At 35.3% G+C, this 26041-nt stretch overlaps 1 protein-coding gene and 1 pseudogene across 1 annotated transcript in view; one reads left to right on the plus strand and one right to left on the minus strand.

The window, feature by feature from the left end:
- The window catches only part of LOC125123010 (inactive dipeptidyl peptidase 10-like), a 333549-nt gene that overhangs the window by 254073 nt on the left and 53435 nt on the right, over positions 1-26041 (plus strand). The gene's annotated exons all lie outside the window — the stretch shown is intronic.
- On the minus strand, positions 25280-25423 carry LOC125123834 (uncharacterized; annotated as a pseudogene).

The following is a 26041-nucleotide window of genomic DNA, read 5'->3' on the forward strand; positions in this document are numbered from 1 at the left end:
ACTAAGAGAAATATCAAAAAATGACACACAGACACAAAATGAGAAATTCTGTTGGAAAAATGGCACCAATAGACTTGCTTGATGCAGGGTTGACACCAAGCTTCAATTTGTGTAAAATACAGTATCTGGGAAGCACAATTAAAAGGAGGTATGCCTATATAAAACACTCCAGTGACAGGCATCACAGCACCCCCTGCTGCCTGAATTGCAGCCAGGAGGGGAAGCTGAAGGAGAAGAAATGGGGGCTTTAGTAAGAGTTAATCAGGAAGGAGAGTGGGGCCTGGATTTGGAGGAAGACTTAGGAGGTGAAAAATTCAAATCAGGGCCAGTTTTGCTGGGAGAGAGCTGCTGGACAGTTAGGGAGGTTCACATATCAAAATAAGCCTGGGTGGGGGGAAATGAGATTATTTTAGAGGGCATCAACTTCCCACCAAAGATAGGCTTGATTCAGAGGAGCATGTGGAAATACTGGATCGATAAGCTAAAGCCAGGGCAGCAAGGAGTACTAGCCTAGCCACCCACCTGAATTGTAGGCATAGGAGGCAATGAAGAGAGAGCTCTAGCCCACCCACAGCCACGACCCACACCCCTTTTCCTCCAGCCCAAAGGTGGGCATCACTCCTACCTACCCGTCTCCAGAGGCTGAGTTGAGGTTAGAGGGCCAACAGGCAGCTGGGGATGTCCATCTCCTCCCCACACCCTGCCCATAGTGTCACCAGCTATCTGGCTTCCCTGGGCCATAGAAACAAGAGATGGCACAAAACACAAGGGTTAGGGTTAGGGTAGCCCACTTTGTCTCTCCCCTTTCTCTCCTCCTCTTCCAAATCTGTCCCATGTGTGTTGTTTTGTGTCGTAAAAAGTTCATAGAGTAAGAACAGAGGGTACGAATTCAAAGAATCACAAGGCTAGTTACTGCCACTGCATTGTGCTCTATGGAACACGGAGACCTCTACCTTCAGGCAGTGGTGGACAAACAAAGGGTTGTCAACAAAGGAGTCACTGAAGACTTGAACTTGACTGTGTTTAAAGATTGAAGCTGTCACTTTGGAACAGGATATGTCTTGGCTGGCCTGGAAGAGCAGGGGTGGTGGTAGGAGCAGCAGCAAACCATCTAGAACCAGCTGCCTTAGGGGTTGCTATCCCCCACATACCTTTCATTTTTCACTCCAGGTTACCTTTCACTTCTCCTTCTCCTCCTGAGTAGCAGTGTCCTTTTGGGGTCTCCTAGGCAGAGCTTGGGCTGGGCAGGCAGGCATGCCCAGGTCCACTGGTATGTTTTGAAGGGAACAGAGGGTTGTAAGAGGGTGATAGTGGATCAGACATGACTTTGCCTAGATTTTGGATGGAGGAGGGTAACCCTCCCTGTGTGGGGAACACTGAGAACAGGTCTGCCATGTGGTTAATCAAATGACTGGTGGCTAGGGAGGCAAAGGGTGAATACCTGGAAAATGTACATGACAAGGAGGATGGGAGTGGTAGATGTGGAAGATTCCATTCTAGGGAAGAAGCAGGCACACTGAAGTAAAGATGCCCTGTAGAGGCTCCATGGGGTAAGGGAAGGAAAAAGGACTTAAAAAGAATAAGGCCCTATTGGAATAAAATATTATCAAAGGATAAGAAGATAGATAAAAATGGACCAATGACAGCAACAACAAAACCATAACACTTGGAGTGTCCTTCATGAAAGAAACTGCATAGCTGTACTTCAGTGAGCAGGGAGTACATGCACCTTTGCACAAAGATGCAAAATGAGCTACCTCATCTCCCAAGAATTGTGTGCTAGTGTTAGAGTAAAGCTAATCAAGACATAACCCTGATGCTAAAGAAGCTACTAACCAACATTCACAAAGGTTACTATATGAAGAATGGCTGCAACTACATACTAAATGAAGTAAGTCAGAAAAAGAAAGGTAAATAATATATGATGTCACTTTTGTACAGAAGCTAAAATATGGCACAAATGAACCTATCTACAAAACAGAAACAGATTCACAGATATGGAGAATAGACTTATGGTTGCCAAGGGGGAGGAGGGAGGAAGTGGGATGGACTGGGAGTTTGGGGTTAGTAGTTGCAAACTATTACATTTAGAATAGATAAGCAATTGAAACTAACAGCATTAATGGCCTGAACTAGCCAGAACACAGATTGGGACTGGAACCTACTTGCTGGGACTTGAACCCAGTCTAAACCCAGACTGGGACTTAAAACCATGGTTTTAAATTAGAATCGCTTACCCAGTGTCTGGACTCAATGAGGTTCAGGTTCTTCATGCTTCCACACAGAAGGAATTCAGCAAGAGACAAAGTAATAGGCAAGAAATAGATTTATTAAGATAGGACAAGATAGGGCAGGCAAGGAGGCTCTGTCCTGAGGATTAGGTGGGCTACAGTTTTATCATCTCAGGGGAGTTGGGGTTGGAAAAGACGCCCTCTTCCCTTCTGGGAGTAGTAGCTCCTCCTTGGTATCCTGTAAGGTGTGTATTCAAATCAGTAGAAGGGCAGTCCTCAAACTCCTGCCCTTGGTCAAAATAAGAATGCAGGCCTCATCCCATCCCCCACCCAATGACCTGAGGCAATTCTTAGGCCTCTACTAGTCAAGCAAGCCTGGCTTGTGCTGATGGCTTTCTTGAGCAGTCATAAACTTACAGTGATCTCCCAAGGTTCCCTAGGTTTCCCTCTCTATCTATGATTCTTTACTGGGACTTCTACAACTACCTGTGCCTACTCCATCCTTATCACAATGAGGTCCTACTTTATAGCCCAGGAAACTGTATCCAATCTCTTGTGACAGAACATAATGGAAGATAATATAAGAAAAGGAATGAGTATAAATATATATATATATATATATATATATATATATATTACTGGGTCACTTTGCTGTACAGTAGAAATTGATAGAATATTGTAAATCAATTATACTCTAATAAAAAAAATTTAAAAAAGATTACCTACTGTTGCTGGACAAGGAAAAATAAGAAAACTTGGTCATTAAAAAGGAACCCAGTATTCACAAATATCACATGAAGAAACGGTACTCCATAAATATTTATTGAATGAAGTTCTCAATGCTTCTTTCAATTCAGAAGTGCTCATGAAAATACATGGGCAAATTTTTAAAAATGCTGACTCCATCTAATTGAAGCTCTGCTGAACTGAAATGTCCACAGAGATGTCTTCTCAGGCCACACTTTTTCAAATTGTCCTCCCCCATCACCTTCTTCATGGCATATCACTCTGAGATTTTACTGGATAGTTTTTATTGGTTTATTTTCTGTCTCTTCCACTAGAATAAAAACACCACATAGTCAGCAAATTTGTTAGTTTTGGTTTATCTCTTATACTGAAGTAGTGCTGGCCAAACAGAAGGCAGTCAGTAAATGCCTGTTGGATGGATAAATGAATGAATGGAGCCAGTAAATGTTTTTGAAGGGATTTGTATACAAAAGAAAAAGGAAATGGTGGAATTTTCTGCAAACTCAATCATCTAATTGAGATGGGGCTAATTCCTCTGCTTTAAGTTTGACTCATAAAAATATTGTGATTTTGTTTTAATACTGTAATTGTAACAGGAGAAAAACTTTCCTAAATGAGTCAGCTAGCACACTTTGGAAAGCAGTTGGTGCAAGAAATACTGGTAGAGAGCCATGAGATCAGGCCAATGGAACATTCATTTTAGTGTTGGAAATTTTAACAGAAGATTATTGATGTTGCTTTCTATTTGGATGAATTATTAGGGAACATATGCTAAGAGGATAAACAAGAGTGAAGAGTATAAAGTTTATTTGAACTTAATAGTTGAGGTAATTCTGTTAACATTAACAAAAGTAAAACAGTGCTCTGGTTTTAGCATTCACTGTATTCTTACCATCAATGATGAACTTGGCATTTCTTATATACGACATAGTGTGTGAGTGGTTTATCTTCATTTTTACTCTTGGCTAGGGCCAGCTGAATGTTATCCCTATTTCTGACACGTGAATGTATAACCCAGCAAAGTGGTGTTGACTTTATTACATTGGACATCAGATTTGTGGTCCTGTAATAAACACGTGCCCTGAATAATGAAACCAGACTCATGTCTTTAACAGCCTGTAGGCATTAAGCTCAACACCAATGAATTCAAAATCATTCCCAAAATGCTGCAAAAGTGATAAGTCATAGACTCTCCTTCAGATCCTCAGCATGTATGTGAAGCAATTTGTGACTGTAAATCGTGAGGCAGTCACAGAGGTTACATGTATATTATAGTCAAATATGTATGGTAAAAATTATGATTAAATTCAGGGCACATCAGGTCAGAATTATCCTTTCGTTATTCAGGAATGAATAAAATAAAAATCCAGAGGAGTGAATTTATTTCTCTGAAGTCCAAGGATTATTCTTTAGCAGAATAAACACATAAATTAGGGTCTCTTGAATCCCAATTCATTGGTGCTTTCTAATATATGGCATTTGATATCCAGAAAATCATCTGGAATACGATTAAATAAAGCTCCCATCTGTGGTATTTTTATTTAGTTAACATTTTTATTTGAATAAAAAGCATATAAAATGAAGAAGCATTGAAATATAAGATACAAAGATATAAGCCAATACTTAAGAAAACTTACCAATTAGACTTCAAGGCCAGGATATAGTCAACATTAGTCTTCTATCTCTTCTAGCACCATGTTAATGAGGTAACCAAAACAAGCAAAAAGGAGATCAAATATGACATTCACTTGTTCTTCTTCATAGATCTGAATATTTGCTTTTTGTTCGATTCATGTCTTTTAGCTGGGAGAGACTGCTCAACCATTTATCGACTCTTTGTGTATTCAGGCGGTTGTGCTGCTTTCTGATGACATCATCATTTCCAAGTTCATTTACCTCTGTCTTTCTTAATTATACATCTGTGCACATTTTTAGATTTGTAATATTCAAAATGCGAGGTAATAAAAATATGAACATAGATTTCCCTAGTGTATAAAATATTTCTCATTTAATATCAAATCCTGCACAATAAGGACCAGTGGTCTTATGGTCGTCTTACTCATGATGAACCTGAGTCTCATAGATTGTGATTTAATGCAAATGACAAACCTACTAAATGACAAAGCACATAACAGGGATTTCTGATTCAGAAGCCAGTGGTTTTCCAGCTGGAGCCTTCATACTTTGCTGGTGGGAAAATAAAATAGTGTAATACTTTGGGAGAATTTTTGGCAGTTTCTTCATAAGTGAAATATATGCTTATTAGATGACATAGTGAGTATGTTCCCCATCAAAGTGAGACGTACATATATTCACACAAAAACTTGTATGATAGTTTTCATTAGAGATCATTTGAATGGGCAAACATTAGAACGAACTCAAAAGATCATCAACTGGTATATGGATAAACAAATTATGTATATTTGTGCAGTAGAATACAAATCAACAATAAAGCAGCCAAATCCTAGGGCATGCTACAAAATGGATGAACCTCAAAAATATTATTGTATGAGTCTATTAATATGAAATGTCCAGAAAATTCAAAATTATAGACATAAACTGAAGATCCTCTGAGGAAGGGGTGAGATTACAGCAGATGGGCTCCTGAGAATTTTTAGGGGGTGATGGAACTATCTAAAACTTCATGATGGATATTGTCTAAAACTCTACAAATTCATTACAAATCTTTGAATTTTGTACCAGTAATAAGTATATTTTAATAATATACATTATACCAAAAAATTAGACAGAGAGGTATGGAAGGAAAAACAGGAATAGAGAGACAGAGACAGACATACTCAGGTGATATTACCAACTGGAAGAGCCATTGGAGCCACTTCCAGATGTAATCTAAGTCTCTTTACTGAAGATGTTATTTGGTCCATTTGATCAAAGTTTTAAGAACATGATTGTTTTACTGGTAAAAGGAACAAGGGAATTTTAAGGAATTGAGAATACATTTAACTTCTGATTCCATTTGTTAAATTCATAGATAATTGTTCAGAAATTTAAAAAAATATTAAAATATAGTTGATTTAGTTCCTTTGATTTCTGTTGTACGGCAAAGTGACCTAGTCATAACATATATGTACATTTTTTTTCATAGTATCTTCCATCATGTTCTAACCCAAGAGAATAGACATAGTTCCCTGTGCTGTACAGTAGAACCCCATTGATTATCCATTCCAAATGTAACAGTTTGCATCTACCAACCCCAAATTCCTTGTCCATCCCTCTCCTTCCCCCACCATCTCATAATCACAAATCTACTTTCCATGTCTGTGAGTCTGTTTCTATTTGTAGATAGGATCATTTGTGCCATATTTTAGATTCCACATGTAAGTGATACCATATAGTATTTGTCTTTCTCTTTCTGACTTATTTCAATTAGTCTGAAAATCTCTAGTTGCATCCATGTTGCTGCCATTATCTTGTTCTTATTAATGGCTGAGTAGTATTCCATTGTATATACATACACCTTTTAATCCCTTCATCTGTCAATGGACATTTAGGTTATTTCCATGTCTTGGGTATTGTGAATAATGCTTCAACGAATATCTTTTGCTTAAAACAGTGCCTCTCAGCTCTTTTTGGGAATGAAAAAAATATGTAGAAAACTTCATCTAGTTGAATAAACCTTTCAACCACTTCTCATATGCCAATCTCAACTCTTAAAAGGAAGAAAAGGGGAAAATATGAGGGTTAAGAGATTTTACTTGACTCATTATTTTTACCTGGTACATTTTGAGTTCAGTAAAATCGTATTTCATCAATATTTTTTGTGTATACATACATATATGTACATACATATGTATATGTGTATACTATATAAATATTATATATATATATATGCCCCTTTATAATGATGTTTAATATTCAACACGGTAATTTTAAAGTACCATTATAAGAATATATGAATACTTACTAGCTTTTACTCATCAAAAGTAAGTCTAATTTTTTTTGAGAAAAGTTTATATTTTGAAATAAATTATGAGTTAGATAACGATCATTATCTAATGTCTTGCCACTTTTCTTCCTAGTTAAATGAGAAAATTTGGTGAATTTGCTGATTTATAGGACAAAATAATTCATTTTAACTTAATGACCAGTTGGAACCCACTGGCTTACTGAGGAGTCCATGTGTTTTTCTAAATTTTAGCCTTGCCATGTATTTCCTCAGGGCAATTTTGTTCACTCCAGCAGTAAGACTATATTCCTTTCTTGATAATATTTTTAACTGTTTATCATATCTCAATAATTTCAATATCCAAATTTTAAAACTACTTAGGAAAATATAATTTTAAAGTCTCAACACTATGATTTATTTAGGCTTATTTTCTTTTGTCTTGGAGAGTGGAAAATGAGATGTTCTCAAAGAGACAAACCACATTCAAACTCTATTGATTAAACATTATAACTTCAGAGTATGTGTGTGTGTGTATGTAATCAAGTTCACTGATGATTAATTACATACGAGTTTTGAGCATTTCTAGAATATTGAGACTTTTGGAACTATCAGGCATAGTAAAATAAACTGCAATACACAGAACCAGTAAATAGAAAAAAATATCTTTCTAAAATGAAAAATGATAAGATGTATTTTTATTATGCATACCTTGCATATATATGTAGCTTGTCTACAAATCTATTACTTGTGTGCCTGTTTTAATTGAATATATACTAAAACCCCTCTAATAATGTCAACTGTAAAATGTACATGCTAACAATGCATGTTTGGTTTATATTTTTCTGGGTTTTCTTATCACAAGGGATAGTAACCTAATTCATATAACCCATTCCTTTTTGGGTTATATGAAAGCAGAGACAGATAAAGAGACAACCTCGGTGACTCATGTGTGCTATAGTATAGGCTCACATTTAACAACTGCCATTGCAAACAGTTAGCATTGATTAGCATTGATGAAGCCCCACTGATGGCTTGAGTGGATATATGGCAGTCGGTTGTCAAAGTTTGGGATCTGTCAGTTTTCATTCTGCAAGTTTGATTTTAAAGTTTTCTTACCACATGAGAGAAAGTTTTCATGATTTCATTATCACAGATATATTTTTTTTATTTTCCCACACAGGAAATATTAACATTATGAAACATAAAACATGTACTAAACTTAATTCTGGATTTTCCACCAGCCCTTCCTTTAACTTACTACTCTCTATAGATAAAAAAGGCAATGTGAGGAAAGGCACTACAACTACTCTGTAAAGAGATGAACAGAAATTTTGAGGAACAAAACTGAGAAAATACAAATCTAAATCAGAATGTATTTGTCCAAGTAAATGTTACCCAACATCCAGTAGTTGAATAAATGGGATTATTTTTAATTTCTTAGATTTCAGTTCTACAACTAGAGTTTAGAGAAAAAAATTGGAAAGATACCCATACCATAGGCCACCCTTAGGCATTATTACTTGCAGGGCTTACATAAGGAGATATATACCGAGCATCTTTGTTTAAATTACTGTGCTGGATGATGTGATATAAAGCAGAATAGGATATGGAATTTGTCCTCAAGGATAGAAAACTACATTAAAATTTTTCCTTTCTTCTCAGCATATAGCAATAAATGTAGTAATTTTCCTTTTTAAAATTAGCAACCATGGTATTCATTTAATATTCAGTGGTGATGGGAGATTCAAATTTTAGCTTTATAGGTACTTTCCAGTGACTGATATAATAGGTTTCAGAGGCCCATTAACTCTAGCTGGTGTCCACATAAGTGATCACACACTCTGTTGTATGAATGGATTACATTTTTCATAATGACCTGAAAATATAAAACCTGTCTTTCTCTCTCTATTAGTTATTCTCTTTTGGCACATAAGTAGAAGAGTCATAATGAAGTACCAGGAGTTTTATCTATTTGAGCTCCAATAATATCTCCCAAGGTGACATTCCATGGCTAAAGAGGCAGTGTTCTTGGTTTTGTGTTTGAAAACACACTTATTTAGATCACGATTTAAGATGGTGCTTTTTTTTTTTTTTTTGCAGAAATTTGAAAATGCTTAACAAATTTAATCATTTCCCTTTGCAAATATATTCAGACTTCTGAAATTCTTTAATTAGCTCTTCTTTTTGGCCAGTGGCCTGCACATTTCTCTGGAAACTTTGCCTCATAGTGACAAGATAGTAGTTCCATAACTGTGTCCTTCGCTGTTAGATTCTGGGTCTCTCTCATGCTGCCTGATCATGATCCTGGGAAGCGGCAGAAGAAAGTTACTGCAGGGTTACAGTGAACATAAATTTGACTTGGCTACTGCTGGGTTTTGTGAATGGAGAGAATGAAAGCGTTGTGTATCCTAAGCAACTCCTCATTCAACTGTTGTACTCTCAAATGCATTTGATCATGTCCCCTAGCCTAGCCAAATTCTGCTTACTCATCACTGCTTACCCTATGTGAAGAGTGGGAACCTCTCCTATAATGAGTTAGGAAAATGACTGTTTCTGATTAAATTGCAGGTTATGAGGTAGTAACTGTTCTGACTAGAGATTCAAATGAAATATGAAATTAAATCCGATAGATACGTATTCACAAATGCAAATTTCATTATTAAACCACTTTTTATTAATCAGCCTTCTATGTCAAGAGGACAAAAAGTGAACTAAAGGAATGTGTACTTATGTCTTATCTCAAATGCCCCAAATTCTCTGGAACATAGTGGTATTTGTTTTGTCTTTCAGTAAAATTTAAAAACAATGACTAAAAAATGTGCTTTAAAAACTAAAACACAAAAAACTTCTTGGAGTAGTTGACATATTCTATACTTTGTTAAGGTGGGTACATGTCTCTCTCTATATATATATGTGTATATATATACACACACATACATACATATATATATATGCATTATAATAAAGAATATTGCCAGTATTTACTTATGCACTGAGAGATTATGTTCCCTTTGCTTTCTTGCTCTGATCTTGGAGTAAGTATTGATCAAAGAGTCCTTTCCTGTCTCACACCCTCATTCTTATTATCCCTGCCTCCCTCTTCCTCTCTTTCAACCCCATGCACAGCAAGCATTCTTTGATGAATAAATGCCCTTTCCTATTGTCCTCTCAGACCCCAGGGCACTTTTAAATTTCTTTTGCTCAGTTTTATCTTTCAGATATTGAATAGTATTTTGAGAATTCAACACCTTGCTTTATTTTAACTGTTTTTTTGTACTAAAGGATTGAGGTTTTAACTCTCCACTAAGACACTCAACTTCACCATGTTTAAAGTTAGACTCACTATTATTCTTCATTAATTCTTTGTGCTCTTTTTCAAACTATAGGAATGATAACATCACCTGCTGATATATAGAATCGCTCTATGACTCCCTGTTCTTGATTCCTCTCATCTAGATGGCATCCAAATTCAATCACATCTATCTCCTTTTCTCATTCCCTTGTAGTCTTTCTCTTGCTCACCTCTTAATTCAGACTTAATTCATCTTTTTTTCCAGTCTACGGCTTCTTCTAGGTGTTCTCCTTAAAGCGTCATTTCCCTTCAATCCGTATACCTTGTAGCTGAAAATTGATTACAAAAATATCAAATTGATTAAATCAGTTCTTGATTTAATCTTCTTTTGCTGCCTTCTCATTGTCTACCAGATTAGAATGCAAATTCCTTGGTATGACACACAAAGTCCTCCATGATAAGGGGTCTGTCCATCTCTTCAACAACAATTACAGAACCCCACTGTATTTAAGTGTTTGTCTTATGTTCTGAGCTGAATGTTTATGTTCCTCTAATATTCAGATGTTGAAATCCTAAACCCCAAATATGATGGCTTTAGGAGGTGGGACCTTTGGGAGTTAATGAAGTCATGGAGGTGATTTCTCTCGCTGTTTAAGGATAGACTAAGAAGGCATCTGCAAACCAGGAAGTGGGCTCTCACTGGATGCCAGTTGTGATGGCATCTTGATCCTGAATGACCCAGCCTCTAGCACTGTGAGAAATAAGTGTTTGTTAAGTCACCCAGCCTAAGGCAATTTGTTATAGCAGCTTGAACTGACTAAGACAATCTCTAAACCATAAGTTGTCTAAATCTTTTGTGTTGTTGTTTAAGCTACTCCCTCTACCTTGAATGTTTTTCAAGGTAGATTTGTTCCAGATAGATAGAATTGTTAGTGTAAACCACATTTGGAATTATTCATATTCCTCTGAGAGAGAGTTAAATATTTTTTTATGCCTCCAACAGCATCCTATTTCTATTTACCTTTTATTATAATTTCTTTGAAGACAACATACATGACTTATTCATCTCTGAGATTCTTATATCTAGCCTGGCGTCTGACAAATGATAAACATCAAACCCAGCAAAAACTGATAGTTATGCATATTTTATATGATTCATTTAGGCTGAAATAATTATAATGCTTCAAGTGTTTGAATACCAGGCTTTTAAGATCAGTGGAACTTAAAGAAATACTGAGGTTTTTAGGATGGAAAGAACTTATTAAGCTTTCTGTAGTCCTCTTTTGAAACATCCCATGCTCAGGAGTTCTCATGCTCAGCAGTAATGAACCCAACTAGTATCCATAAGGACTCACATTCAATCTCTGGGCCTGTTCAGTGGGTTAAGGATCTGGCATTGCCATGAGCTGTGGTGTAGATTGCAGACATGGCTCAGATCTGGCATTGCTGTGGCAATTGTGTAGGCCAGCAATTGCAGCTCCTACTTGACCTCTAGCCTGGGAACTTCTATATGTTTTGGGCAAGGCTTCAAAAAGACAAAAAAAAAATCCCATGCTCTAGTTCTGCTTTTATATTGCCCAAGAGAATAAGTCACCAATGCAATCGAACTGGGAAAAATACATTTTTGGCCCCATCTTAGAGGAGAAGTGATTCAAGGGGAAAATATAAAATTAAGAGTTATCATTTTATATTTGCAGTACCTTTTCCCTTTCATGTACATAAAAAGTGCACTTGACTCTTTCTAGGTTGCAGTAATATGCATTCATAAATTCAGCAGTTAACTCCTTTAGTTCTGCACATAATGCTACTGATTTTTCTTTAAAGAGTATGGTTATCCTATTGTGCAGTGTGAACTGTGAAATAAAACTATGTATTAAAAAGTGACTAAAATGAGAATAGTTCTTAAAGGAAGAAGAAACACCATATTTTAAAAGGTCTAGTATATTTTCCACATTGAGGGGGGGAAAGGGCTATTGAAATAAATTATTCTGTGTCAAAACATTAGTACAGAATATAAGAGCAAATGATAGTAGTTGAATATTCTTGGTCAACTATGGGAAATTATGTTTTAAGGTAAGGAAATGGTAGATGTATTTAAATGGGAAGTGTGAAATAATGAGCAGAACTTTCTGGTTATTTAGTTGATATATCCTTAGGTTTTGAGTTTGCCATGAGTCAAACACTATGATTTCCCTACTTAGTTTACTTTCATGTGAGTTTGCTTTTTTAGAGACTTGATGCAAAATTCCATTATAGGTCATTATGGCTAACCTTATGTTTTAAAAATTCACTATAAATATATAAGGTTATGATTAATACCTTATCTTTTAAAAATTTACAATTTATGTAACTACTAATTTAAAAGTATGAAAAACATTGCTTGGGATCTATATCACTAAGATGTTCATCTGAAAATCCCTGATTGGATTAATTTTTTCTCTGAAAAATAATAGACATGCATTATAAAGCAATGTGGAAATAGCAATCCATACAGATCTTTTATCAGGAAATTTTCAGTTTCTTTAAAACACATTTTCAAATGTCTAAGATGGGAATTATAATGCAGTGTTCCTGAACTTTAAAAATTATGAAATCCATAATTTGGACCACCAAGTAACATTATGCATAGCTAGTATTCCTCAGCATATGGTTTGTTAAATGTTTAATGAAAACATTTTATACAAATGTTACTGAAAATGGTGTCTAGCTGCTTGCTGCTTGAAAGCCAATACTCAGGAGGCTAGACTGGAAAAGAAAGTTTGCTTTATTTCATGGGCCAGGAACTAGGGGAGATGAAGGACTCATGTCTAAAGGTGGACTCCCGACTGACAATTAGTGACCAAGAGAGAGCTTTTCAAAGGGAGTTTTGGAGGTATAGAGGTGGAGGGAGGAGGCTACGTGCAAAAAAAGTGTGGTCAGCTCTGACAGTCATCTTGAAATTGGCCGTGTGGTGGTCTGACTGGTGTCATCTTGACTGTCTTAAGTACAGTTAGTCTTCAGTTCCAAGGCCAGTTTGTTCCCATTTCTTTGAGGCCGGTTCTTGGAATGGTGGCAGCTTATGTCATGGCTGCAGTCTGGTCAGCATATAGTTAAATTCTTCCACCTGGTGGGGCGTCAAAACAGCTCAAAGGACATGACTCAGAATATTAACTGTGGCCCTTGAGGAGGAACTAAATGTTCCTGACTTTATTTAATGACTAAACTCTCATTATTTGGGTCTTGTTTGACTGTTTTTCTTATGCCTGCCTTTTCTCACTTCTATGCTTAAATTTATTCTTTCACTAATGTTTTCCTTTTTTTTTTTTCTGTCTTCTGTCTTTTTAGGGCTGCAGCCATGGCATATGGAGGTTCTCAAGCTAGGGGTCGAATTGTAGTTGCAGTTGCTGGCCTACACCACAGCCACAGCAATGCAGGATCTGAGCCATATCATTGACCTGTACCATAGCTCACAGCAACACTGGATCCTTAACCAACTGAGTGGGGCCAGGGATCAAACCCACAACCTCATGGTTCCCAGTAGGGTTTGTTAACCACTAAGCCACAATGGGAACTCCCTCCTTTCACTGATGTTTTTCTACAGACAAAAGGCAGGTGGAGGACATGGCTTAGGGAGGACCAGAAGGTCCTTCTCTGTTTCATAAATAGAACATGTCTGGGAATATTAATATCCCCAAATTATACAAGTGCCTATATATCAATAATAATTTATTTCAGTTTTTAAAGACTATCATCACAGTTCCTTTCTTCTGAAAGTATCATATATTAAACTTAATGGAGTCTCATCTATAGTGCTAGTCATTTTTATAATGCAATTAACATTTGAGGTGATAGAATAATATAAACAGTATTATATTTGTGAAAAACTGGAAGGGCTGTATACTAAAACTTTAGTTTTCTAAAATTTGGCTTTCTAAGCATATAATTACTAATTTATATAAAAGCTTGAGACACTACAATGCAACACTAAACCATAGGTATTCTTGTTAGAATGTAGTTCAATGCTGGATTCTTCACTAATTATCAGTATGAGGAAGGGCAGGTTACTGGCTCTTTCCAGGTTTGTATACTGATCAATAAAATCAGTTTTATCTTCCTAAAAACGTTGTAATAGTAAAGAGATGACCTATAAATGGGAATGTCTCTGTCTCATGGGGGGAACATTATTAGAGTTAAAACTTTCTTCACCATCCATTTTCTTAAATCTCAGTTATCCTGAGAAAGTATCCAACATTGTTATAAAATGTTAAATTTTCTTCAGAAACTTGGGAAGACTAGGGAAAATTTAGGATGATGCTAAAGAAGAAAAGCAGAAGTACAAACAGCATTGGTGACAATGAAGAGGAAGTATAAATAAATACTCATGCACACACGTGCATATGCCCATAAAATACAAGTATAATCACACATGAAATAAGTTATGAAAAAGCTAGATGAGAACAGACTCTGATAATCACTATTGTTCTGGGATTTATTGTACCAGACTGCCTGCTATTTAATACAGCAAACTGAAGGACACAAGACATTTTCAATGAAATGTTAAAAATTTTTATTAGAATAATGTCACAAGGTGTTAACTTTTGACTTCTGTAGTAAGTGCCATTATGAAGAATAATTTATATGTGGTCAGAGCCTTGTGAAATGAAAATTATAACTCAGTATTCAGGAGAGATTGCAAATATAAACAGTACGATAAAAAAGCCAGGGTCTTATATGAATTCTGTATTTGCTAAAAGTATGTTGGAGAATTTGAAAAAAAAGGGAATCAAGAAATTTTTGTCAAGAAAAGTCAACTGTAAATGTATGTTTTTTTTAAAAACTTAGGAGAGGGTAAGGAAAGAGTAAATTTATTGTCAAATTAAAATTATTCTAAAATAAGTTTTCAAATTCAGTTTAGTCTAGAGACATTGTTAGTTAAATATTATATGAAAATTTGGTATCTGACTGAGGTAATTAAACCATATGACAGATTTACTGGTCACTATTTTGTACTTTGTGATTTAAGCCTAGAGTCAGTTTTAAAGGTCTGGTGGTTAAAAGTACTGTGTCTCTGTTACTACAACTAAAACCTTTTGACTTTAGTTTTATCTCTGTTCAAAGAATTAACATCCTTTCAAAAGTTCTATAGTCACAGATTGGAATTACTTTTTTAAAAAAGTTAGCTTCTCTAGGTTTTACTGAAAAAGATGAGATTGTTAAACTTTTAGATATTACTTTAGGTCTGTGCTTTTTTATTGCATTTTATATACATTGGATAAATTCACTTTTAAAATGTGACAAATCTAATTTGAAGGGAAAGAACCCTCACTTAATAGAACTGTTGTACCCTAGTGTGTATGTTAATTTGGAATTTTCAAAATAGGAATTTGTTTAGCCTTGCATCAAACACAATCCTTATCTATACAACCCCCTGTCCTAAAGCAAGAATTTTGAATTTGAGTATCTCCTCACAAAAGAGAGGATTTTCCTGTTAGTCCTTTGATATAATGTGAGAATGAGCTGTTTGACTTTAAAACTGTGTAGAGGAATGTGTTTTAGGCCAGTTGTGTTGGTAAATCTGTTTCTGTTCCCAAGAATATAAGAGGACACCCCAACCATTCATTGTGGTGAACCTCATTTATCATTCTGTCACTGTACCATCTTCTTCCAGTTTCATTCTGGACCAGGATTTCATGGCACAGAAAGAAACCCGGGCATCAAACCATAGCATATGAACAAGGAGATGGCCCAAATATTTGCAAGCATAAACACGCTTCTCTCACTGGGCCCTGGTTGAGAGAGCTGAAGCCAATTTATTGTAATTGCAGTTCAGACTACAAGAAACTGTGTCCAGATGAGAAACAATTTGAATGTTTGCATGGATTTGGATTTTAGTAGCTTCTGTGACATTCCATCACTGTCTGACTAAGAATTTCTCCGATCTGTTCTCTCAACATTGAGGCCATTTTTGCATCCTTCTTTATATCACTCAATGTTTTAAAAATGTGGTTTTCCATGCTGTCCCCTCCAAACAATCTCAGTTAAACTTGCAATTTAATAAACAGTAAAAATATAGACCCCTAGGAGTTAAGTCCTGAAATATTAGAGAAGATTTAGTATAATAGTTAATTACCTCTACTTTTTTTCTGTCCTTTTTAGTTTTTACTCATCTGGAGATGCACCTCAGTTTTAGCTAAAATTTTTTGCAAAATTAATGTTGGCTGTGTCATTAATTTCTAAACCTTAAGGATCACAAGCACAAAATTCTAACATAAAGAAAAGACATACATGGAAGGCAGTTTGTAGTGTTGGGCCATGAATGAGTGATAAATATGGTCTATTAATGAAACTAATCAGGTCAACACCATGGTCATGCAAGAAAAAGCATGCCTTACATAAGGACGAAACTGCTTGTCTTCCAGTGGTACATTCAGCACTGAAATGGGGTGTCATAAAAAGATAGGACATAGAAAATTTTGAGAAGTATGCTGATAACATGCTACTAAGAAATATGGTTGGTGGGTATCTACTGTAATGCCATCAACTGGGAATGTGCACTTTGGCACTGTCCTGAAATGTTGGCACAGCCCTGCTGTTTGCATCTACCTGTTTAAGACATTGAGGACGAAGCAGTGAATCTTACTAGGGGAGAAAATGAAATGATGCTAATCCAAGTTTAAAGTTATTTCAGATATTACTGCTACTTGCTTATTATATGTTATCACAAATTTGGTATGTACTACACATGCGTATATTTGTTTATTTCACTTTTTATAATGTTATCCTATATTTTAGCATTTAAGCCACCATAATTCCTTCCAGAAGGGTCACCTTTGTTATTTTATTGCCCCTGTGACATATCATTGTAACTACTATTAAATTAATAAGGAGGCCATTAAACTGAGGTGGCTCTAATGCCTTGGAAGCCTAATAAGCAAACCAAAACCTAAGCCAGAATCAATGCACAGGAATTCATAAACACAAAACTTAGGGACAGCTGATCACAAGTAGACCACTAGGCTTTTCCAAATAGGGCAACTACTTAAGCTGTAGCCAATCAAATAGTGTGTTTGTTTTGTTTCTGTGTCTTTTCTATGAAAATCTTTTCCCTGGTTTCTGTCAGCAGTGAGCTCTGAACCCCTTTTAGTTTGGTGCTGTCCAATTAAAACTAGTTTGTTCAAATAAACCTTTGAAAATTTCAATGTGCCTCATTTTACCTTTTAACACTATCTATAGCTCTAAGACAAACGGAACCTTTTCCTGAGGCTTCCAACCTTTTCTCTTTCACTGGGAAGTAGGTCTCTCTGATTCTATTTTGTCTATGTAAGTTGTAAACAATCTATGGGTGGTCCTGTCTGTCCTTTAACATAATAGCATCTGAGCTTTAGTATTTATTTTGGTGGGTATGCCCTATTTGCAAAACCCAGAATTTATCATCATACCCTATTATATTAAATGAGTGTAAGTTTTAGAGGCTTGTTGGCTTAATAAGCTCAATTAGTAGAAAAGGATAATAGAAGGGTATCAAAAGCACCCTGCCTTGAGAGTTAGACTGGGGAAGTAATATGCTTTACTCCTCAGAAATTCTTTAATTAATACTTTGGTAGTCACCTACATGACATAACTTATTTCCATTTCATTTCTCCTCTTTGAATATTCCCTTTGACTATCCTATGGTTCATTTTATAGAGGGAATTCCTAATTTCATAGATTCTTTAGAATAGCATCGGACAGTGTAATGACCTGGCTTTTCAGTCTTTCTTCCCATCACTGCTTTGAAATAGTTTGCAATCATATATTGACAACTTTGAGTTTCAGGAATGGACCAGGTTCTATCAAGCTTTTATGACTTTATTTATATTGTCCCTCTCGTTGGAAGTACTCTTATCCTCCTATAACACTGGAACAGCTTTCTGACATTCTTTGAAGTTTTTTGAAACCATTATCTTATTTTATTTTTATTTTTATTTTTTGGAATTCTTTTTTAAGTTTACTCCTCCTGGTCTGGGATGGGTACTATTTTTATGGGCCTACTTAGTGCTTATTTATGTAATAAAAGTCATGTTTTAATTCACTTACCTATCCCAACAACCCTATTGGGTAAACAACTGTAAATATTAGCAGCCTCTTTTTATACCTGAGGAGACTGAAACAAAGACAATTAAGTACTTGCCTAAGGTCTCACAACTGGTAAGTGACAGAATGAGTTTTGAAGACAGAAGGTCTAGCATCAGAGTCAATACCAGTGTTGTCCAATAGAAATCTGAGTTACAAATGTCATGTAATTTAGGCATTTTCTAAAGAACACATTTGAAAAGTAAAAATAAACTGGTGAAATTAATCATGTCAGTATATTTTGTTTAATGCAGTATACTCCAGGTAGCATTTCAACATATAATCAGTATTAAAAATGAATATTTTATATTTTTATCTCAAGTCTTCATATTGCAATGAGATTTATAAAATCTCAATTTGAGCTAGTGTTTTAAAGTGCATGGGGCTAATTGCTACCTTTTGTCTATAACACAACTCTTTACTCTTAATCACAGCACTCCTTTATTGAAATAGTTGTAGTTGCCTATATCCCCCATGGAACTCTGAACTCCTTTACTGAGCGAGTATATGTTATTCATATTTTATATCCTTAGCACATAGGCCGGTTATTCCCTGACATATAGTACTAATTTAATGTTAATTGAATTTTATTGCTGAAGTACACTGTTAAGTTGAAATTTCAAGAGATTCAAAGTACTTGACCAAATGCATACATTTGCCACTCTTGAACAGGTGATGAGAGAAGATTGAGAAGACATTTGGGAAGATGGGTATAGCTCTCAGGGAAAACAGGATACACTTGAGTTTCCATTTTAAGGATATATGTAAATACTGAATTTCACTAAAACTACACTTTAAAATAATAAATGAAAATGTCTAAAATGTTATTTTTTTATTAGTATGGAATACCATGTTCTATTACATCTGTTTAGTGAAAAAAGGGAATCAGAATAAGCATTGCATCATCATTTTGGTAAAATCATGAGTGGAATCATACCTCATACATTGTAAATTCCCAATAAATATTTTCTAACTTGATTTTTTTTTTTTTGAGTTGGGGTAGTATCCTCAGCTCCTACAGGTGTTTATTATTGATTTGAAATCCTCTCCAACTTGCTATCAGCTTGGACAAGCTAGGACAGTTCCTCAAAATGAACTCCATTATAGTCAAATTGTTCCATCTGTTTTCCCTAAATGAAAGAAGCTTCCCTTGATGCTAGTCAAAGAGTGAGGGCTCCTTGACTCAGAACCAGATGCAAGCTTAATACCAGCCTTCCATTTCAGTTCAATTACATTCTTGGCAGCCTATGAGGCTCATGGGGTAAACTTTTTATAATGGTTATCAATATCAGCCAATTTTTCAGAATGGGCAAGAATAAACTTCAATAGCTCCAGAATGAGTTTCCTGTCTTCCAAAGGTTCTCTCTGGCTGACTGCCATGGAAAATATTGTAGGAATCTAAGGAGTGAAGTTTTATGTATAAACAATCTAGAAACCAGCCAACTTTACTTAGATTGTAGAGATTTTATCAAACTAAATTAACTATTTAATGCTGTTTTGGTGAGATATGGAAAATGTTTTTTTTTTCCTGTGATACTTTATATGTAGTACTATGGCTATGTGTGTGTCTGTGTGTCTGTTGTGTATGGACATTATCTTTGGATGCTTACAGGCTGGCCTATCATTGGCTCTGTCATAAAACTACTATGGAAGAGAGAGAAGATCCTGCTCATGGGTGGTAGGTTTAAGAAGAACCTGGAACTTTTGGATTCCCGATAGACTAGAATATGTTTATTGTGGATGAAATTTTTATTAGGAGTGGAATTAGAACTCAGAGTTATTTGAAATAATATTAAGGAGTGCCTTGGGGGCCTTGCAGTTAAGGATCTGTCATTGTCACTGATGTGTCTTGGGTCACTGCTCTGGCGCAGGTTTGATACCTGGCCCAGGAACTTCTACATGCCACGAGGGCAACCAAAAAATGATAGTAAGTCCTTGAACCCAGGAATGGCTAATTCCTGTTTTTATCCACCATTCTTTGTCCTTGTGACCTCATGTAAATCATTATACAAGGAACTACCAATTATAAACACATACTGCTCTATTATTCACTGACTTTCCATAACCACAAAAGTGAAATTCTTTCTTTAATTATAATAGGACATCTAGATTTCTCTCAAGAGTAAGTGAAACCTTTCCTTTTCTCAAAAATATAAATTTTAATACCATATTTCTCTAAAAAACGAAAGCAAATATTTTATATAAAAGAGAAGAAAGAGAATTCATATGGTCCTCTTTCCTCCTAGCCAGGCTCAGATGGGTTCAACCTATGGAGGCAGGAATAAAAAAAAAGACACCAGAGACCACATGGACTTGATTTCTTAGGAACCCAACAACATAGATTCTGGAAGCATAATAAATAGCAATATTCCAACCATGTCCTTTGAACATAGTGACCCCTTACATTAGTGATTGTTGAATTTGGTTTATACAAATTTAGTTACTAAATATGAAGTGTCCTAAGGAGCTAACACAACTCGTTCAATAAACACAAATTATTTTTCACCGTATGTCCCAAGAATAATGCATCATCATTTTCATAAGTTGTTAATAGATCTCTCCATTTTTAGAAAAACAGAAATAGTAGGATGGAAATAATTGCAATTGAGTTTTTATGAAATATTTCATCATAGTAAGAAATCTGAATATCACTACAATAACTATAAACAGTCAAATATGTTTGGTTTTGTTTAATGATCGCTTAACTTTTTACCTATGGACCTATTTCACTGAAATTTGTGTGGGTATCTTTGAAGCACATTTTGAGATGCATCATATCTTTTAATCTTAGTGTGAATTATTTTCAGTTACTAACAGTTCCCTTTTTTCCTGAGGTTGATTTTAGAAATGCTGGGAGAGGGCATACTGAGGGCCAACCTGAGGGTCCCAGGTGTTTATTCCCAGCCAGCAAGAAGGCTTAAGCAAAACTTTCTATCACCATGCCAAGAGTTGAGCTAGGACCCTCAATTAAAGGGAATTCATGCCTGCAGATAAATGTAACATTTTTTGTTTTTTTATATTTAAAAGATACACACTTTTGCATTATGATATTCCAGTCTAAAAAACTCTAACAATTCTGGGAGTTCCCTTCATGGCTCAGTGGTTAACCCAACTAAGATCCATGAGGATGTGGGTTTGATCTCTGGCCTCACTCAGTGGGTTAAGGATCCAGCATTGCCATCAGCTGTGGTGTAGGTTGCAGATGTGGCTCAGATCTAGTGTGGCTGTGGTTGTGGCGTATGCCAGCAGTTGTAGCTCCCATTCGACCCCTAGCCTGGGAACTTTCATATGCCGCAGTCAGCCCTGAAAAACAAAAATAAATAAATATATAAATAATAAAATAAAGAAATAAAAAAAACTCTTTAACAATCCTAAAGAAAATAGGCTCCTGGAACCTCCTTCCACCTCCACTTTATTAATACTACATTAAAAATATTTATCAGAGTTCTCTTCATGGCTTAGAAATTAACAAATCTGACTAGGATCCATAAGGATATGGGTTTGATTCCTGGCCTTGCTCAGTGGGCTAAGGATCCATCCGGTGTTGCCCTGAGCTGTGGCGTAAGTTGCAGACATGGCTTGGATTTTGTGTTGATGTGGCTGTGGTGAAGGCCAACAGCTGTAGCTCTGAATCAGCCACTAGCCTAGGAATTTCTATATGCCATGGGTGCAGCCCTAAAAATAGTAAAATAATAATAAAAATAAAAATAAAAATATATATCGCTTTTAGAGCATTTAAATATGATGATTAAAATACAAACATTAAACTTATAAGCAATCAGAAATCATGCAAAAGAAATATAAGTCCTATGAAATTCTATTTCTGTAAAATCTTGTGTAACAACCTGAAGGTAGAAATCTTGATCACATGCAACACTTAATGAAGTGTCACACCTATTTTGGCCACTACAAAGAAATATCATGATCAATAGCACACTAATAAAAAGTTAATAGTCCTATGCAATATGCATATGAATATGTTGTAGCCATTACAAAAATGTAAAGTAGTATTAAATAATCTAGAATTTCCTTTTCTATCATTTGGGGTAAAACTGGTATACAAAACTTCATCTAGCCTGCTTTAAAATGTTTATCATAAAGAGAAAAAAAACTAATTGCATTATTTTTCTGAGGATTTTCTAGAGAAACAAGACCAATTTTCTTTCTATCTATCTTTCTAGAGGTAGAAGGAGAGGGAGAGAGGGAAAAAGAGATGTTGATTTATTATAGGAAATTTCTCATACAGTAATGGAGGTCAAGAAATCCCACAGTCTTTCATGTGCAACCTGGAGAACCAGGAAAACTAGCAGGTATAATTCAGTCTGAGTCCAAAATGACAAGAACCAGCACCACTGATATCTGAGGGCAGGGGAAAAAAAGAAAAAAAAAAAAAAAGATGCTGCCCCAGCTCAAGCAAAAAGAGCAAATTTACTCTTATCTTGCCTATTTGTTCTAGTCAGACCCTCCTTGGATTTGATACTACCCACTTATATTCTCAGTAAGATTAAGAAGTAAAATTACATTCTCTTACTTCTTTACTCAGCCTTTCTCAAATGCCAATGTCTTTCCAGAAACACCCTCAGAGACACACAAAGAAAAAATGCTCTACCACCTATCTGGAATCTCTTAGCCCAGTCAAGGTGACACATAAAATGAACTATCACAATAACTCAGAATTTTAATTCCTTTTAGACCTCAAGCAATATTACAAAACCACAGTCATCAAGACAGTTTGGTACTGGTACCAAAACAGACTTACAGACTAATGGAACAGAATAGAGAACCCAGAAATAAACACAGACACCTACGGTCAATTAATCTTTGACAAAGGAGGCAAGGACATAAGAAGGGAAAAAGACAGTTTATTCAGCAAGAATTGCTGGGAAACCTGACAGCTACATACAAATCAATGAAACTAGAACACACCCTCACACCATGCACAAAAATAAACTCAAAATGGATGAAAGATCTGATTATAAGACAAGACACCTTTTAAAATTTTTTTAATTTCTAAATTAAATTGTGTTACCATTTAAGTCTTAAAGAGGGACTCTTGAAAGAAAGACAAATGAGTAGAAATCACCAGACATATATCTCCCCACCTAGACAACAATTGCATTGGCAGAATCAGTCTGCTATAACTATTTCAAAACTCTGAAGTCTATTGAAGGCTTGCAGGGGGAGTTTTGGACTGTAAATTGCAAATGACATCAGTCAGTTTCAGCTCTTGGCACAATACCAGCTACTACTCCCTCACACCTCTCCCTGGGTCAGGAAGCAGTGCATATGATACATGAGAAGCTTAAAGGATCCAGAGTGGACAAAAAGGACTCTATCCTCCAAATATTGGAGATCAGTGTTCTAATTGCTGATTGTTACTTCTGATCACAAACATGCAGACAAAGAGGTGTTGGACATTGTTGTTTCACCTAATCCATGTTTGCAAACTCCTCTCCTTTTGGTTGAAGTGGCTTCCAGGATATTGAGAGGGCCAGCACCTTCCATGCCTCCTTCATTTTTTTTTTTTTTCTCTTTCCCCTTCTGAGTACCAGACATTGAAGACTGACACATTCAAAATCAGCTGTATATATTGGACAATTAGAAAGTCACTGCACATGCCCAAGGAAACAGTATAGGATCATAAAAGATTGAAAAAAACATAAATTTTCAGCTCAGTTATCTTCAACACAGAAACAGCTTACAGTAATCAAAAACAAAAACTAAAATCTAAAAACAGCAGGCCCTGGGGAAGGAGAGGAATTGGTTTCCAGAGCTACTACATACTACATTCAAATGAACAATGCTCAGTAACGAAAAAAAGACCTAAAAGATGATAGGAAAGTATGACCTATTCAAAAGGAAAAAAAAGTAAACCAACAAAATCTGTTCCAACAAAAGGACGGTAGTATCTGTTCCTGAAAAACAGACAAACAAAACCCCACTAATGGCAGGTTTACTAGACAAAGACCTTAAATCAACGGTTTTTATAGATATTCAAAGCTGAAGGAGGACATGTAAAATGTGAAAATAACAATGTATGAACAAAATAGAAATATCAATAAAGGGAAAACAATACAAAGAACCAAAAAGAAATTCTGGAGCTATAAACTAAAATCACATAAATGGAAAATTTACTAGAAGAATTCAAGCAGAGATTTAATAAAACAGAAGAAAGAGTGAGCCAACTTGAAGATAAGATAGTGGAAATTAATAAATTTGAGTAACATAAAAATAAAAATATAAAGAAAAGATAACAGAGCTTAAGAGATCTGTGAAACTTCAAGTAGAAAACATTATGCACGACAGCATATAGAGACAAATAAGTAGAGAGATTATTTGAATAAATAATAGCCCTAAGCTTTCCAATAGGAATGAAAGATGTAAATATGAACATTCAGTGAACTCAGTGTATTCCAGTAGAATGAATTCAAAGAGGCATACACTGAAACCCACTATAATCAATCTGTCAAAGGCAAAGACAAGAGAGAATTTTGATATCAGAGAAGGTTAACTCATTGCATGCTATGGGTCCTCAATAAGATTATCAGCAGATTCCTTAATAGAAGGCAGTGGGCTGATATATTCAAGTGCCAAAAGAAAAAAGAAAAGTCAACCGAAAAGTCAACCGAAAAGTCAACCAAAAATTCTGTATTCAGAAAAACTATGCTTCGAAAGTGAGGAAGACATTAAGACGTTACCAGGTCAATAAAAGCTAAAGGAGTTCACTACCATTATAACTGTTCTACAAGAAATTCTAAAGGGGGCCCTTCATGCCTAAATGTAACTCCAAGCCATATGAAGAAATAAAATTCTCATTAAAAGTAAATAAATGGACAATTATAAAAGCTAGAGATATTGTTACAGTTGTTAATAAGTTCATTTTTTTTGTTTTCTACATGATGTAATAGATTAATACATAAAAAATAATTCTAAAACCTTATATTATTGTAAATTTGGTTTATTACTCCACATTATGACACATAATTAATAATATTAATGTATTTAAAACAGTTTGTGGAACCACAATATAGGAATATATAATTTTATAACATCAATAACTAAAAGGAGTGAGGAAATAAAGTTATAAACATGCAGAGATTTGTGTGTTACTGAGGTTAACTGCACTTGATCTTAGCCAAAAGGCCGAGAAGCGATACTGAGGTTAATTGAGTATGAATTCATATTGACTGTTATAACTTTAAGGATGCTAAATGTGTCTCCCATTGTAACCACAAATATAATAGCTATAGAATGTACAAAAAGGAAGTAAGAAAGGTATTTAAATATGTCACGATATAATATCAACCAAACATAAGAGAACACTAGTGCAGGAAATAAGGAACAAAAAAAGCTATAAGTCATATAGAAAACAACAACCAAAAAATGACAGAAGCTCTCCCTTATCAGTAACAACTTGTCATCACTTATCATAGTTAAAGTATAAACAGATTGAACTCACCAATTAAAAGACAAGATTGTCAAAATGGATAAAATATAGAATCACAATAGGCTGTCTGTAGGACACTCGTTTTCGATACAAAGACAGAAAAATATTGAAAGCCATAGGCCCTAAAATATATTTCATGCAAATGGTAACAAAAAGAGAGCATGTGTGATTATACAAACATTTAAAATAAGAAGTCAAAAAAGTTTACCAGAAAGAACAACACTATTTATTAACAGATGGCTCAGTACAAAAAGATAGAATAATTATAAACATTTATATGTGTAGTAATAGGCCATCAAAATATGTGAATAATTATAAACACTTAT

This window comes from Phacochoerus africanus, chromosome 3, assembly GCF_016906955.1.
Source record: "Phacochoerus africanus isolate WHEZ1 chromosome 3, ROS_Pafr_v1, whole genome shotgun sequence".
Classification (NCBI taxonomy): Eukaryota; Metazoa; Chordata; class Mammalia; order Artiodactyla; family Suidae; genus Phacochoerus; species Phacochoerus africanus.